The sequence below is a fragment of the Oncorhynchus tshawytscha genome, unplaced genomic scaffold, assembly GCF_018296145.1.
Source record: "Oncorhynchus tshawytscha isolate Ot180627B unplaced genomic scaffold, Otsh_v2.0 Un_contig_8066_pilon_pilon, whole genome shotgun sequence".
NCBI lineage: Eukaryota > Metazoa > Chordata > Actinopteri > Salmoniformes > Salmonidae > Oncorhynchus > Oncorhynchus tshawytscha.
In genome coordinates this window covers 121,996-140,554 of record NW_024609381.1, presented here as the reverse complement: position 1 = coordinate 140,554, position 18,559 = coordinate 121,996, and the positions used below count along the sequence as shown (strand labels likewise).

The 18,559-nt window shown below is 45.1% G+C and overlaps 1 pseudogene; it reads right to left on the bottom strand.

Annotated features, from left to right (window-relative positions):
- The window catches only part of LOC112236524, a 127,714-nt pseudogene that overhangs the window by 1,827 nt on the left and 107,328 nt on the right, over positions 1–18,559 (bottom strand).

Here is an 18,559-nt window from a genome sequence, read left to right as displayed (position 1 = left end):
AGTTAGGTTCAAATCAAATTTTATTTGTCACATACACATGGTTAGCAGATGTTAATGCGAGTGTAGCGAAATGCTTGTGCTTCTAGTTCCGACAATGCAGTAATAACGAGCAAGTAATCTAACTAACAATTCCAAAAAACTACTGTCATACACAGTGTAAGGGGATAAAGAATATGTACATAAGGATATATGAATGAGTGATGGTACAGAGCAGCATAGGCAAGATACAGTAGATGATATCAAGTACAGTATATACATATGAGATAAGTATGTAAACCAAGTGGCATAGTTAAAGTGGCTAGTGATACATGTATTACATAAGGATGCAGTCGATGATATAGAGTACAGTATCAACGTATGCATATGAGATGAACAATGTAGGGTAAGTAACATTATATAAGGTAGCATTGTTTAAAGTGGCTAGCGATACATTTACATCATTTCCCATCAATTCCCATGATTAAAGTGGCTGGAGTAGAGTCAGTGTCATTGACAGTGTGTTGGCAGTAGCCACTCAATGTTAGTGGTGGCTGTTTAACAGTCTGATGGCCTTGAGATAGAAGCTGTTTTTCAGTCTCTCGGTCCCAGCTTTGATGCACCTGTACTGACCTCGCCTTCTGGATGGCAGCGGGGTGAACAGGCAGTGGCTCGGGTGGTTGATGTCCTTGATGATCTTTATGGCCTTCCTGTAGCATCGGGTGGTGTAGGTGTCCTGGAGGGCAGGTAGTTTGCCCCCGGTGATGCGTTGTGCAGACCTCACTACCCTCTGGAGAGCCTTACGGTTGAGGGCGGTGCAGTTGCCATACCAGGCGGTGATACAGCCCGCCAGGATGCTCTCGATTGTGCATCTGTAGAAGTTTGTGAGTGCTTTTGGTGACAAGCCGAATTTCTTCAGCCTCCTGAGGTTGAAGAGGCGCTGCTGCGCCTTCCTCACGATGCTGTCTGTGTGAGTGGACCAATTCAGTTTGTCTGTGATGTGTATGCCGAGGAACTTAAAACTTGCTACCCTCTCCACTACTGTTCCATCGATGTGGATGGGGGTGTTCCCTCTGCTGTTTCCTGAAGTCCACAATCATCTCCTTAGTTTTGTTGACGTTGAGTGTGAGGTTATTTTCCTGACACCACACTCCGAGGGCCCTCACCTCCTCCCTGTAGGCCGTCTCGTCGTTGTTGGTAATCAAGCCTACCACTGTTGTGTCGTCCGCAAACTTGATGATTGAGTTGGAGGCGTGCATGGCCACGCAGTCGTGGGTGAACAGGGAGTACAGGAGAGGGCTCAGAACGCACCCTTGTGGGGCCCCAGTGTTGAGGATCAGCGGGGAGGAGATGTTGTTGCCTACCCTCACCACCTGGGGGCGGCCCGTCAGGAAGTCCAGTACCCAGTTGCACAGGGCGGGGTCGAGACCCAGGGTCTCGAGCTTGATGACGAGCTTGGAGGGTACTATGGTGTTGAATGCCGAGCTGTAGTCGATGAACAGCATTCTCACATAGGTATTCCTCTTGTCCAGATGGGTTAGGGCAGTGTGCAGTGTGGTTGAGATTGCATCGTCTGTGGACCTATTTGGGCGGTAAGCAAATTGGAGTGGGTCAAGGGTGTCAGGTAGGGTGGAGGTGATATGGTCCTTGACTAGTCTCTCAAAGCACTTCATGATGACGGATGTGAGTGCTACGGGCGGTAGTCGTTTAGCTCAGTTACCTTAGCTTTCTTGGGAACAGGAACAATGGTGGCCCTCTTGAAGCATGTGGGAACAGCAGGCTGGTATAGGGATTGATTGAATATGTCCGTAAACACACCGGCCAGCTGGTCTGCGCATGCTCTGAGGGCGCGGCTGGGGATGCTGTCTGGGCCTGCAGCCTTGCGAGGGTTAACACGTTTAAATGTCTTACTCACTTCGGCTGCAGTGAAGGAGAGACCGCATGTTTCCGTTGCAGGCCGTGTCAGTGGCACTGTATTGTCCTCAAAGCGGGCAAAAAGTTATTTAGTCTGCCTGGGAGCAAGACATCCTGGTCCGTGACTGGGCTGGGTTTCTTCCTGTAGTCCGTGATTGACTGTAGACCCTGCCACATACCTCTTGTGTCTGAGCCGTTGAATTGAGATTCTACTTTGTCTCTGTACTGGCGCTTAGCTTGTTTGATAGCCTTGCGGAGGGAATAGCTGCACTGTTTGTATTCAGTCATGTTACCAGACACCTTGCCCTGATTAAAAGCAGTGGTTCGTGCCTTCAGTTTCACACGAATGCTGCCATCAATCCACGGTTTCTGGTTAGGGAATGTTTTAATCGTTGCTATGGGAACGACATCTTCAACGCACGTTCTAATGAACTCGCACACCGTATCAGCATATTCGTCAATGTTGTTGTCTGACGCAATACGAAACATCTCCCAGTCCACGTGATGGAAGCAGTCTTGGAGTGTGGAGTCAGCTTGGTCGGACCAGCGTTGGACAGACCTCAGCGTGGGAGCTTCTTGTTTTAGTGTCTGTCTGTAGGCAGGGATCAACAAAATGGAGTCGTGGTCAGCTTTTCCGAAAGGGGGGCGGGGCAGGGCCTTATATGCGTCGCGGAAGTTAGAGTAACAATGATCCAGGGTCTTTCCACCCCTGGTTGCGCAATCGATATGCTGATAAAATTTAGGGAGTCTTGTTTTAGTGTTTAGGTTAACTGTTTAGAGAGGATACAGACACTATATGAGTTAGGTTAACTGTTTAGAGAGGATACAGACACTATATGAGTTAGGTTAACTGTTTAGAGAGGATACAGACACTATATGAGTTAGGTTAACTGTTTAGAGAGGATACAGACACTATATGAGTTAGGTTCACTGTTTAGAGAGGATACAGACACTATATGAGTTAGGTTCACTGTTTAGAGAGGATACAGACACTATATGAGTTAGGTTAACTGTTTAGAGAGGATACAGACACTATATGAGTTAGGTTAACTGTTTAGGATACAGACACTATATGAGTTAGGTTAACTGTTTAGAGAGGATACAGACACTATATGAGTTAGGTTCACTGTTTAGAGAGGATACAGACACTATATGAGTTAGGATAACTGTTTAGAGGGATACAGACACTATATGAGTTAGGTTAACTTAACTGTTTAGAGAGGATACAGACACTATATGAGTTAGGTTAACTGTTTAGAGAGGATACAGACACTATATGAGTTAGGTTAACTGTTTAGGATACAGACACTATATGAGTTAGGATAACTGTTTAGGATACAGACACTATATGAGTTAGGTTAACTGTTTAGAGAGGATACAGACACTATATGAGTTAGGATAACTGTTTAGAGAGGATACAGACACTATATGAGTTAGGTTAACTGTTTAGGATACAGACACTATATGAGTTAGGTTCACTGTTTAGAGAGGATACAGACACTATATGAGTTAGGTTAACTGTTTAGAGAGGATACAGACACTATATGAGTTAGGTTAACTGTTTAGAGAGGATACAGACACTATATGAGTTAGGTTAACTGTTTAGAGAGGATACAGACACTATATGAGTTAGGTTAACTGTTTAGAGAGGATACAGACACTATATGAGTTAGGTTCACTGTTTAGAGAGGATACAGACACTATATGAGTTAGGTTCACTGTTTAGAGAGGATACAGACACTATATGAGTTAGGTTAACTGTTTAGGATACAGACACTATATGAGTTAGGTTCACTGTTTAGAGAGGATACAGACACTATATGAGTTAGGTTCACTGTTTAGAGAGGATACAGACACTATATGAGTTAGGATAACTGTTTAGAGAGGATACAGACACTATATGAGTTAGGTTAACTGTTTAGGATACAGACACTATATGAGTTAGGTTAACTGTTTAGAGAGGATACAGACACTATATGAGTTAGGTTAACTGTTTAGAGAGGATACAGACACTATATGAGTTAGGATAACTGTTTAGGATACAGACACTATATGAGTTAGGTTAACTGTTTAGGATACAGACACTATATGAGTTAGGTTAACTTAACTGTTTAGAGAGGATACAGACACTATATGAGTTAGGTTAACTGTTTAGAGAGGATACAGACACTATATGAGTTAGGTTAACTGTTTAGAGAGGATACAGACACTATATGAGTTAGGTTAACTGTTTAGAGAGGATACAGATACTATATGAGTTAGGTTAACTGTTTAGAGAGGATACAGACACTATATGAGTTAGGATAACTGTTTAGGATACAGACACTATATGAGTTAGGTTAACTGTTTAGAGAGGATACAGACACTATATGAGTTAGGTTAACTGTTTAGAGAGGATACAGACACTATATGAGTTAGGATAACTGTTTAGAGAGGATACAGACACTATATGAGTTAGGTTCACTGTTTAGAGAGGATACAGACACTATATGAGTTAGGTTAACTGTTTAGAGAGGATACAGACACTATATGAGTTAGGTTCACTGTTTAGAGAGGATACAGACACTATATGAGTTAGGATAACTGTTTAGAGAGGATACAGACACTATATGAGTTAGGTTAACTTAACTGTTTAGAGAGGATACAGACACTATATGAGTTAGGTTAACTTAACTGTTTAGAGAGGATACAGACACTATATGAGTTAGGTTAACTGTTTAGAGAGGATACAGACACTATATGAGTTAGGTTAACTGTTTAGAGAGGATACAGACACTATATGAGTTAGGTTAACTGTTTAGAGAGGATACAGACACTATATGAGTTAGGTTAACTGTTTAGAGAGGATACAGACACTATATGAGTTAGGTTAACTGTTTAGAGAGGATACAGACACTATATGAGTTAGGTTAACTTAACTGTTTAGAGAGGATACAGACACTATATGAGTTAGGATAACTGTTTAGAGAGGATACAGACACTATATGAGTTAGGTTAACTTAACTGTTTAGAGAGGATACAGACACTATATGAGTTAGGTTAACTTAACTGTTTAGAGAGGATACAGACACTATATGAGTTAGGTTCACTGTTTAGAGAGGATACAGACACTATATGAGTTAGGTTCACTGTTTAGAGAGGATACAGACACTATATGATTTAGGTTAACTGTTTAGAGAGGATACAGACACTATATGAGTTAGGTTCACTGTTTAGAGAGGATACAGACACTATATGAGTTAGGTTAACTGTTTAGAGAGGATACAGACACTATATGAGTTAGGTTAACTGTTTAGAGAGGATACAGACACTATATGAGTTAGGTTAACTGTTTAGAGGAGATACAGACATTATATGAGTTAGGTTAACTGTTTAGAGGAGATACCGACACTATATGAGTTAGGTTAACTGTTTAGAGAGGATACAGACACTATATGAGTTAGGTTAACTGTTTAGGATACAGACACTATATGAGTTAGGTTCACTGTTTAGGATACAGACACTATATGAGTTAGGTTAACTGTTTAGAGAGGATACAGACACTATATGAGTTAGGTTCACTGTTTAGGATACAGACACTATATGAGTTAGGTTCACTGTTTAGAGAGGATACAGACGCTATATGAGTTAGGATAACTGTTTAGAGAGGATACAGACACTATATGAGTTAGGTTCACTGTTTAGAGAGGATACAGACACTATATGAGTTAGGTTCACTGTTTAGAGAGGATACAGACACTATATGAGTTAGGTTCACTGTTTAGGATACAGACACTATATGAGTTAGGTTCACTGTTTAGAGAGGATACAGACACTATATGAGTTAGGTTAACTGTTTAGAGAGGATACAGACACTATATGAGTTAGGTTAACTGTTTCGAGGAGATACAGTACATCAGTTAGATTAACTTAATAACTGAAGTTTGGTTCCTAAACGCGTGTGGTAGCAGAATCAGAATCCTTTAGGTAACATTTATAAATAAGATGTTTTATTCATTTTCACAAGTATGTTTATGTAGGAAAAGGTACTTTTCCCATTGGGGAGAGGTTAGGCTTGTCTTCTTATGGGAATGTGTCTAACTATTTACATGTCCCCTCTGAGGTTGCCCTTATCTTGATTTAGTATATGGCCTAGGAGGCTCACTGTCTCTCTGTAATCTTGTCCAGGAGGGGGTGTATTTGATATATGCCATTGGATGAGGTCATGTTTTTGGTCCTAAGTGGTACCAAGAATGAGATAAGAACTTAGTTTAGGAGACCAAACTGAACGATAATTTATAGCCAATGCTGTCTGGCTATGTGTGTCTTTGCTATAAAGGATCTCAGTTGCCAATGTGTAAGCACTCTCAGAGAATTCATTTATAGACACTGAATTGATCTGAGAGTCAAACAGGGCTATAGTGAAGCTCATATAATTAAAGATGGACTTTATGATAACTCTGACTTGTGTGTGGTTTGATCTCTCATGATTTGGTAAATACAGGAAATTTCCACGACATTTGGCGACGAGGATGGGATAATGAATCTTCACTCGGTGACCGTTCCTGACGATCTAGGTAAATAAATTGTGCGCGAGGGATCCCTCAAACTTGGGATCTTAGGGAAACCACACTTCGGGAACGAAGCAGATGGACCAACCTTTGATCTGAGAGGAAGCGAGCCGAGTGGATACCACATCTCGAACTGAGATTTTTTTTTTTAAATAAAGAAGTGAGCGAACCACACAGATTGAAGTCGAGTTTCTAAATATGCCTCTGTTACGTATACTCTGAGCGTGAATTCCTGTGTAAGGAGGGCACCTTGGCGGCGTAAGCAGGGCCGAGTCAGAGGAGAGTAATCTGAGAGTTTGTGGACTCAAAAGATACTCTGCCACTGTCCGGTTGCGAGTGACCAAGAGCTGTCTTGACACTGAATTGATCACAGTGGGGATTGGTGAGGTCTGTAGGGGTGAGGGGCCAGGGGACTGTGTGTTCTGTGTGAAACAGGGTACTTGGTGAAGCCCTATTGGAAGAAGGACCTCACTCTGTGTGTCTGTGTGATTGTCTAAGTGACCCTCAGAAGTGGTGAATTCCAATTATTTTAAATGTGCCAGCCAGGTATGCCCTGGGTTACTCTGTGTGAGTATTTTGTTATGGGATCACTAGGTAATAGTTGTCGGACCATTCTGTGTGAGCGGGGTAGGTTGACTCTGTGTGAGTAACCTTTCAAGGATGTTCTGATGTTCTGTGTGAACGTCTGACCAGTTCTATGTGAACATCTGACCAATCCTGTGTGAACATCTGACCAATCCTGGGTGGGTGATCCTTAAAGTTCTGTGTGAACATCTGACCAATCCTGTGTGGGTGATCCTTAAAGTTCTGTGTGAACATCTGACCAGTTCTGTGTGAACATCTGACCAATCCTGTGTGGGTGATCCTTAAAGTTCTGTGTGGACATCTGACCAATCCTGTGTGGGTGATCCTGAAAGTTCTGTGTGAACATCTGACCAATCCTGTGTGGGTGATCCTGAAAGTTCTGTGTGAACATCTGACCAATCCTGTGTGGGTGATCCTTAAAGTTCTGTGTGAACATCTGACCAGTTCTGTGTGGGTGATCCTTAAAGTTCTGTGTGACATCTGACCAATCCTGTGTGGGTGATCCTGAAAGTTCTGTGTGAACATCTGACCAATCCTGTGTGGGTGATCCTGAAAGTTCTGTGTGAACATCTGACCAATCCTGTGTGGGTGATCCTGAAAGTTCTGTGTGAACATCTGACCAATCCTGTGTGGGTGATCCTGAAAGTTCTGTGTGGACATCTGACCAATCCTGTGTGGGTGATCCTTAAAGTTCTGTGTGAACATCTGACCAATTCTGTGTGGGTGATCCTTAAAGTTCTGTGTGAGTACCTAAGATTTCTTACGTTTTATATGGATTCTGTGAATTATTTGAAATTATGATGAATTGTATGCGTATATAATCAGTTACTAGAGATTTGATAAAGTAATGCTGAGAATATAATTAGATACAATTTAAACCACCCATTCGTAGACGTACGTAGGTTTTGAGTTGGTATCTTAAATGGATAATTTGATGAAGATGAGGTTTTAAGCACTATTAAACTAGTCTACAAAATCTGGGAAATTGAGCTCTAGAAACTGTAGAGTGTCCACTTTTGGTTATCTTACCCTAACGATGTAACTATAAAATGCATATTGATTATCTCCGTCTGGGTACAACATTTGAAATGTCATAGATGTTGGTGAGGGTCTGGGCAGGGTGATGTTGTGATGTTGGTGAGGGTCTGGGCAGGGTGATGTTGTGGATGTTGGTGAGGGTCTGGGCAGGGTGATGTTGTGGATGTTAGTGAGGGGCAGGGTGATGTTGTGGATGTTGTGAGGGGCAGGGTGATGTTGTGGATGTTAGTGAGGGTCTGAGCAGGGTGATGTTGTGGATGTTGGTGAGGGTCTGGGCAGGGTGATGTTGTGGATGTTGGTGAGGGTCTGGGCAGGTTGATGTTGTGGATGATGGTGAGGGTGTGGGCAGGGTGATGTTGGTGAGGGTCTGGGCAGGGTGATGTTGTGGTTGTTGGTGAGGGTCTGGGCTGGGTGATGTTGGTGAGGGTCTGAGCAGGGTGATGTTGTGGATGTTGGCGAGGGTCTGGGCAGGGTGATGTCGTAGATGTTGGTGAGAGTCTGGGCAAGGTGATGTTGTGGATGTTGGTGAGGGTCTGGGCAGGGTGATTTTGTGGATGTTGGTGAGGGTCTAGGCAGGGTGATGTTGGTGAGGGTCTGGGCAGGGTGATGTTGGTGAGGGTCTGGGCAGGGTGATGATGGTGAGGGTCTGGGCAGGGTGATGTTGTGGATGTTGGTGAGGGTCTGGGCAGGGTGATGTTGGTGAGGGTCTGGGCAGGGTGATGTTGGTGGGGTCTGGGCAGGGTGATGTTGGGATGTTGTGAGGGGCAGGGTGATGTTGTGGATGTTGGTGAGGGTCTGGGCAGGGTGATGTTGTGGATGTTGGTGAGGGTCTGGGCAGGGTGATGTTGGTGAGGGTCTGGGCAGGGTGATGTTGTGGATGTTGGTGAGGGGCAGGGTGATGTTGTGGATGTTAGTGAGGGTCTGGGCAGGGTGATGTTGTGGATGTTGGTGAGGGTCTGGGCAGGGTGATGTTGTGGATGTTGGTGAGGGTCTGGGCAGGGTGATGTTGTGGATGTTGGTGAGGGTCTGGGCAGGGTGATGTTGTGGATGTTGGTGAGGGTCTGGGCAGGGTGATGTTGTGGATGTAGGTGAGGGTCTGGGCAGGGTGATGTTGTGGATGTTGGTGAGGGTCTGGGCAGGGTGATGTTGTGGATGTTGGTGAGGGTCTGGGCAGGGTGATGTTGTGGATGTAGGTAAGGGTCTGGGCAGGGTGATGTTGTGGATGTTGGTGAGGTTAGTTTGTATGCATGCGGGTGCATTGTATTGTAAAAATAAAAAACAAATAAATAAATAAGATGAACTCAATAATACACAGTAGATTGAAGTTATATTGACTAAATAAATAATCTCTAGTCAGAATACAGGGAATAGGCTGCTATTTTGGAAGCAGCCGGTATCTCCTGATCCACTCACTCTATACTCATGGTGGAGACAGAGTCCAGGGTGGTGAACCCTGCTGCCAGGAACTGGTTCTTGTATTGGCTCATCTTGATGGAGTCCAGCCAATCACCGATGGAGATGAACAGAGGGTAGTCCGGCACGTCCTCCAGTGATTCTGGAAAACTGAGTCGATACAGAGAGGAAGAGAAATGGGAGATATGAGAGACTGAGCTGGTGGTGCCAAAAAATAAAAAACTTAGGTTACTAGCTGCTAATAAAAAGTAGAAATGCTTAAATTACTAACTGCTAACAGGCCAGCCAAATGCTTAGGTTACTAGCTGCTAATAGGCCAGCCAAATGCTTAGGTTACTAGCTGCTATTTTGGGGCCAGCCAAATGCTTAGGTTACTAGCTGCTAACAGGCCAGCCAAACGCTTGGTTACTAGCTGCTAATAGGCCAGCCAAATGCTTAGGTTACTAGCTGCTAACAGGCCAGCCAAATGCTTAGGTTACTAGCTGCTAACAGGCCAGCCAAATGCTTAGGTTACTAGCTGCTAACAGGCCAGCCAAATGCTTAGGTTACTAGCTGCTAACAGGCCAGCCAAATGCTTAGGTTACTAGCTGCTAACAGGCCAGCCAAATGCTTAGGTTACTATCTGCTAACAGGCCAGCCAAATGCTTAGGTTACTAGCTGCTAACAGGCCAGCCAAATGCTTAGGTTACTAGCTGCTAACAGGCCAGCCAAATGCTTAGGTTATTAGCTGCTAACAGGCCAGCCAAATGCTTAGGTTACTAGCTGCTAACAGGCCAGCCAAATGCTTAGGTTATTAGCTGCTAACAGGCCAGCCAAATGCTTAGGTTACTAGCTGCTAACAGGCCAGCCAAATGCTTAGGTTACTAGCTGCTAACAGGCCAGCCAAATGCTTAGGGTTGAAAATACGACCAGGATGGGTTGATACTATAACCAGGTTGGGTTGATAATATAACCAGGATGGGTTGATAATATGACCAGGATGGGTTGATAATATGACCAGGATGGGTTGATAATATGGGTTGATAATATGACCAGGATGGGTTGATAATATGACCGGCATGGGTTGATAATATGACCAGGATGGGTTGATAATATGACCAGGATGGGTTGATAATATGGGTTGATAATATGACCAGGATGGGTTGATAATATGGGTTGATAATATGACCAGGATGGGTTGATAATATGACCAGGATGGGTTGATAATATAACCAGGATGGGTTGATAATATGACCAGGATGGGTTGATAATATAACCAGGATGGGTTGATAATATAACCAGGATGGGTTGATACTATAACCAGGATGGGTTGATAATATGACCAGGATGGGTTGATAATATAACCAGGATGGGTTGATAATATGACCAGGATGGGTTGATAATACGACCAGGATGGGTTGATAATATAATCAGGATGGGTTGATAATATAATCAGGATGGGTTGATAATAGACCAGGATGGGTTGATAATATGACCAGGATGGGTTGATAATATGGGTTGATAATATGACCAGGATGGGTTGACAATATGACCAGGATGGGTTGATAATATGGGTTGATAATATGACCAGGATGGGTTGATAATATGGGTTGATAATATGACCAGGATGGGTTGATAATATGACCAGGATGGGTTGATAATATAACCAGGATGGGTTGATAATATGACCAGGATGGGTTGATAATATAACCAGGATGGGTTGATAATATAACCAGGATGGGTTGATACTATAACCAGGATGGGTTGATAATATGACCAGGATGGGTTGATAATATAACCAGGATGGGTTGATAATATGACCAGGATGGGTTGATAATACGACCAGGATGGGTTGATAATATAACCAGGATGGGTTGATAATATAACCAGGATTGTGCCTTTGGCTTCTGGACAACGAAAGAAAGTTGATATGAAATGCTGGTGAGAAATAATACTATGAGGAAGTCTTTATATAATAACGGCCTCTACGTTTCTACGGATGGATATTGGCCAGGCTACCTCGAAGCTAGACATGCCTTATTAATTGAACTGAAGTTAAATGTTTCAAGGTTTCAAACAATTATACTGCCTCAAGATCCCATTATAGCCTATGAACACGAATGGCGAATGGGAATCAAGCTTTAATTCCGAGTTGAGATTGAGAAATAAAAAAAAGTGGTTCTTTTTAATTTGAGATTGAATTTAGAATGGTTATTTGTTGAACAGTGACTGGGCTGGCCAATGACTGGGCTGACCAGTGACTGGGCTGGCCAACGAGACTGGGCTGACTAATGACTGGGCTGACCAATGACTGGGCTGGCCAATGACTGGGCTGGCCAATGACTGGGCTGACCAATGACTGGGCTGGCCAACGAGACTGGGCTGGCTAATGACTGGGCTGACCAATGACTGGGCTGACCAATGACTGGGCTGACCAATGACTGGGCTGGCTAATGACTGGGCTGACCAATGACTGGGCTGACCAATGACTGGGCTGACCAATGACTGGGCTGGCTAATGACTGGGCTGACCAATGACTGGGCTGACCAATGACTGGGCTGGCTAATGACTGGGCTGACCAATGACTGGGCTGACCAATGACTGGGCTGACCAATGACTGGGCTGACCAATGACTGGGCTGACCAATGACTGGGCTGGCTAATGACTGGGCTGACCAATGACTGGGCTGACCAATGACTGGGCTGACCAATGACTGGGCTGACCAATGACTGGGCTGACCAATGAACTGGGCTGACCAGTGACTGGGCTGGCCAATGAGACTGGGCTGACTAATGACTGGGCTGACCAATGACTGGGCTGACCAATGACTGGGCTGACCAATGACTGGGCTGGCCAATGACTGGGCTGACCAATGACTGGGCTGACCAATGACTGGGCTGACCAATGACTGGGCTGGCCAACGAGACTGGGCTGACTAATGACTGGGCTGACCAATGACTGGGCTGACCAATGACTGGGCTGACCAATGACAGAGCTGACCAATAACTGGGCTGACCAGTGACTGGGCTGGCCAACGAGACTGGGCTGGCTAATGACTGGGCTGACCAATGACTGGGCTGACCAATGACTGGGCTGAACAATAACTGGGCCAACGAGACTGGGCTGACCAATAACTGGGCTGACCAATAACTGGGCCGACCAATGACTGGGCTGACCAATGACTGGGCTGACCAATAACTGGGCCGACCAATGACTGGGCTGACCAATGACTGGGCTGGCCAATGACTGGGCTGACCAATGACTGGGCTGACCAATGACTGGGCCGACCAATGACTGGGAACAGAGCACATTGCTCTGGTGCTGTCTGACAGGATATTCTGCTCCTATAACTAGACTATGTACTGTATTCTACTCCTCTAACTAGACTATGTTCTGTATTCTACTCCTCTAACTAGACTATGTACTGTATTCCACTCCTCTAACTAGACTATGTACTGTATCTGCTCCTCTAACTAGACTATGTACTGTATTCTACTCCTATAACTAGACTATGTACTGTATTCTGCTCCTATAACTAGACTATGTACTGTATCTGCTCCTCTAACTAGACTATGTACTGTATTCTACTCCTATAACTAGACTATGTACTGTATTCTGCTCCTATAACTAGACTATGTACTGTATTCTGCTCCTATAACTAGACTATGTACTGTATTCTACTCCTCTAACTAGACTATGTACTGTATTCTACTCCTCTAACTAGACTATGTACTGTATTCTACTCCTATAACTAGACTATGTACTGTATTCTACTCCTCTAACTAGACTATGTACTGTATTCTGCTCCTATAACTAGACTATGTACTGTATTCTGCTCCTATAACTAGACTATGTACTGTATTCTACTCCTCCTATAACTAGACTATGTACTGTATTCTGCTCCTATAACTAGACTATGTACTGTATCTACTCCTATAACTAGACTATGTACTGTATTCTGCTCCTATAACTAGACTATGTACTGTATCTGCTCCTATAACTAGACTATGTACTGTATTCTACTCCTCTAACTAGACTATGTACTGTATTCTACTCCTATAACTAGACTATGTACTGTATTCTGTGTGATAAATAACATACACGAGGACTCAAACGTATTTCCGGCTAACCGATTAACTGTTGACCGTTAGCATCCCTACAGTAGATACAATACAATGGCACTTTATTGTCCGTCGAAACTGAAATGTGGATGGGAGGTTGACCTCTGACCCTAACCCCTGGATGTTGTCTATGGATTGGTTGATTGGTTGTTCTTATGTGTGTACGTGGTCCACTAGTGTTAGCTGACTACTGGGCTTAGGGGGGGTCAGAGATTAGGGTCAGGAATCAGGGTTAGGTTCAGAGGTTAGGGTCAGGGCTTAGGGATCAGGGTTAGGGTCAGGGATCAGGGTTAGGGTCAGCGGGCAGGGGTCAGGGGTTAGGGATCAGGGTTAGAAGTTAGGGGTCTGGGTTTAGGCTCAGGGTCAGCGGTCAGGGTCAGATGTTAGGGTCAGGGATCAGGGTTAGGGTCAGAAGTTAGGGGTCAGGGGTTAGGGTCAGGGGTTAGGGTCAGGGATTAGGGTCAGAAAAAGGGTTAGAGGTTAGGGTCAGAGGTAAGGGTTGGAGTCAGGAATAAGGGTCAGAGGTTGGGGAAAGGCTTAGGCTCAGCTGTCAGGGTAAGAGGTTAGGGGTAAGGGTGAGGGTCAGAGTCAGAGGTGAGGGTTAGGGTCAGGGATAAGGGTCAGAGGTTAGTGGCAGTGGTTAGGGTCAGGGGTTAGGATCAGATATTAGGTTCAAGGGTTAGTGGTAAGGGTCAGAGGTTAGGGTCAGGGATTAGGTTCAGGGGTTAGGGTCAACGTAAGGGTAATATGTTAGGGCTCAGGGGTTACCTGTTGTCCACCAGTGTCAGTAGACTAGTGGGGTTCCTGATGAGTTTATCCAGGAAGGAGACCAGGCTGTTGAAGTGAGGTCTCTGCCCTCTCTCCTTCTGCCAGCAGTGGAGCATCAACTGGTGCAGAACCCCAGGACAGTCCATGGGGACAGGGAGACGGTAACCCTCCTCTATAGACAGGATCACCTGTAATGTAGAACCACAGGACAGTCCATGGGGACAGGGAGACGGTAACCCTCCTCTATAGACAGGATCACCTGTAATGTAGAACCACAGGACAGTCCATGGGGACAGGGAGACGGTAACCCTCCTCTATAGACAGGATCACCTGTAATGTAGAACCACAGGACAGTCCATGGGGACAGGGAGACGGTAACCCTCCTCTATAGACAGGATCACCTGTAATGTAGAACCACAGGACAGTCCATGGGGACAGGAGACGGTAACCCTCCTCTATAGACAGGATCACCTGTAATGTAGAACCACAGGACAGTCCATGGGGACAGGGAGACGGTAACCCTCCTCTATAGACAGGATCACCTGTAATGTAGAACCACAGGACAGTCCATGGGGACAGGGAGACGGTAACCCTCCTCTATAGACAGGATCACCTGTAATGTAGAACCACAGGACAGTCCATGGGGACAGGGAGACGGTAACCCTCCTCTATAGACAGGATCACCTGCCAGGGAAGAGATCACAGGTTACACTCAGGTCATAGGGCAAAGACGAACACCTTTTCACTCAGAACTTGTCAGCATGGAGTGACCATATAGAGTTCCAAATGATGATGAAACTTTCACCTAGCCTATCAGAGAGCAAGATATATCTACTATTACCATAATGCTAAAACCTGTCAGATCTTGTCAGAGTGACTAAGGGTCCATTTGGGATTTGGCCATAGAACACCATAACTCACATCCTGATTGGACAAGAGGGAATAACAGAACATTAGAACTCACATCCTGATTGGACAAGAGGGAATAACAGAACACCATAACTCACATCCTGATTGGACAAGAGGGAATAGCAGAACACCATAACGCACATCCTGATTGGACAAGAGGGAATAACAGAACATTAGAACTCACATCCTGATTGGACAAGAGGGAATAATAGAACATTATAACTCACATCCTGATTGGACAAGAGGGAATAACAGAACATTAGACCTCACATCCTGATTGGACATCTCCCAGGGGTCTCTCCCCGTACCAGAACTCCCATCCCACATGGACAAGAGGCCGTAGCTCAGAACGTCGGAGGCTGAAGAGAACTTCCTGAGGTGATGGCCCAGGGAGCTGTCCAACGGACCGGGATCTTATCCCCCATGACAGAGGACAGAAATAAAACCTGGAGGCAAGAGCAACTTCCTAGAGCACTGATTAACCAGGACCCTATGGACTGAAGTCTAACCCCTGGACAGAGTACACAGAAATAAAACCCTATGGACAAATAACCCCTATATAGTACACTTCTATTAACCAGGACCCTATGGACTGAAGTCTAACCCCTATATAGTACACTTCTATTAACCAGGACCCTATGGACTGAAGTCTATCCCCTATATAGTACACTTCTATTAACCAGGACCCTATGGACTGAAGTATAACCCCTATATAGTACACTTCTATTAACCAGGACCCTATGGACTGAAGTCTAACCCCTATATAGTACACTTCTATTAACCAGGACCCTATGGACTGAAGTCTAACCCCTATATAGTACACTTCTATTAACCAGGACCCTATGGACTGAAGTCTATCCCCTATATAGTACACTTCTATTAGCCAGGACCCTATGGACTGAAGTCTATCCCCTATATAGTACACTTCTATTAACCAGGACCCTATGGACTGAAGTTAAACACCTTACACACACCCACACACACACACACACACTCCTTACCATGGTGTTATATGCAGGCTCAGGGTGGTCCTCTAGGACTCTGGACAGGCCGAAGTCAGACACCTTACACACCAGACCCTCATCTACCAGGATGTTGCGAGCGGCCAGGTCACGGTGCACGTAGCCCAAGTCAGACAGGTAGGTCATCCCTGACGCCACGCCATGCAGCATCCCCACCAGCTGGACCACTGTGAAGTGGCCATCATGCTGCTGGAGAGGGAGAGAGAGAGAGGACATACTTCAGACATGACATAAAGTATCATGCTGCTGGAGAGAGGGAGGGGAGAGGGAGAGGGAGAGAGAGAGAGAGAGAGAGAGAGAGAGAGGGAGAGAGAGAGAGAGAGAGAGGAGAGAGAGGAGAGAGAGAGAGAGAGAGAGAGAGAGAGACAAACTTCATACATGACAAAGTATCATGCTGCTGGAGAGAGAGAGAGAGAGAGAGAGAGAGAGAGAGGGAGAGAGAGAGGGAGAGAGAGAGAGACAGAGAGACAGAGAGAGAGAGAGGGACAAACTTCATACATGACAAAGTATCATGCTGCTGGAGAGAGAGAGGGAGAGAGAGAGAGAGGAGGGGAGAGTGAGAGGGAGAGAGAGAGAGGGGGAGAGAGAGGGAGAGAGAGAGAGCGAGAGAGAGACAGAGAGAGAGGACAGACTTCCTACATGACATAGAGTATCTGTAGTAATCAGTTTGTATAGGAGTCACTCTCACCCTCAGAAAAGAGTCCAGGGATCCGTTCTCCATGTATTCCACCACAATCATCACAGGTCTGCCTGGTGAAACAGAGAAACACAAAGTCATTACTTAACCCAGATAAAAACCACCTCTGAAAAGGGACGTATCATTTAGAATCAAATGTTAAATACGGTGTTCCACAAGGCTCAGTGCTGGACCCACTATAGTTGACTTTAACAGAGGTAGTTATTTCTCCCATGTTCTACGCCATGCTGATCCATACAGCAGGATTCTCTTACTCTTGGTGACCACTCCTTCCAGCCGTATGATGTTGGGGTTGTCAAACTGTCCCATGATGGAGGCCTCTCTGAGGAAGTCTCTTCTCTGGGGCTCCACGTAGCCTCCCTTCAGGGTCTTAATGGCCACCGGGATCTCCTTCTGACCTGGGGTACGCAGACACCCGCTGCACACCTCCCCGAACTCACCTGGTTGGAGGACAGGTACACACACACACACATCAACATGTGAGTCATTTAGCAGACTCTTATCCAGGCCACTTACAGGAAGTGCATTCAACTATACGTTGAGTAGAGAAAACAACCAAACACATATCAGTTTATAAAGGAAGTAGACCTTTCTTTTGAAATAGTCAGTCAACACACCAAGAATGCCCAAGCAGATCCTTATTGATTTAGGCCAGTCACTGTCTACAGTGCCTAAATTAGACTGAATACTGTCTAGTTGGAAGATTCACCCTGGTGATGAGTGCTGTATCTACATCCCCACAGTGAGGTGACGACTAGCTAGACTTAGACACAGTGTCCACTAGATGGCAGTCACATAACTTAAAACACCAGGATCGGGACTGGAGGCAACCCTCAATACCATTCTACTGCTGGGAGAAACCCTCAATAACATTCTACTGCTGGGGAAACCCTCACTGCTGGGGGAAACCTCAATAACATTCTACTGCTGGGAGAAACCCTCAATAACATTCTACTGCTGGGGGAAACCTCAATAACATTCTACTGCTGGGTGAAACCCTCAATAACATTCTACTGCTGGGCTGGGGGAACCCTCAATAACATTCTACTGCTGGGGGGGGAAACCCTCAATAACATTCTAATGCTGGGGAAACCCTCAATAACATTATACTGCTGGGGGAACCCTCAATAACATTCTACTGCTGGGGGAAACCCTCAATAACATTCTACTGCTGGGGAAACCCTCAATAACATTCTACTGCTGGGGAAACCCTCAATAACATTCTACTGCTGGGGAAACCCTCAATAACATTCTACTGCTGGGGAAACCCTCAATAACATTCTACTGCTGGGGAAACCCTCAATAACATTCTACTGCTGGGGGAAACCCTCAATAACATTCTACTGCTGGGGGAAACCCTCAATAACATTCTACTGCTGGGGAAACCTCAATAACATTATACTGCTGGGGGAAACCCTCAATAACATTCTACTGCTGGGGAGACCCTCACTAACATTCTACTGCTGGGGAAACCCTCAATAACATTCTACTGCTGGGGGAAACCCTCAATAACATTCTACTGCTGGGGAAAACCCTCAATAACATTCTACTGCTGGGGAAACCCTCAATAACATTCTACTGCTGGGG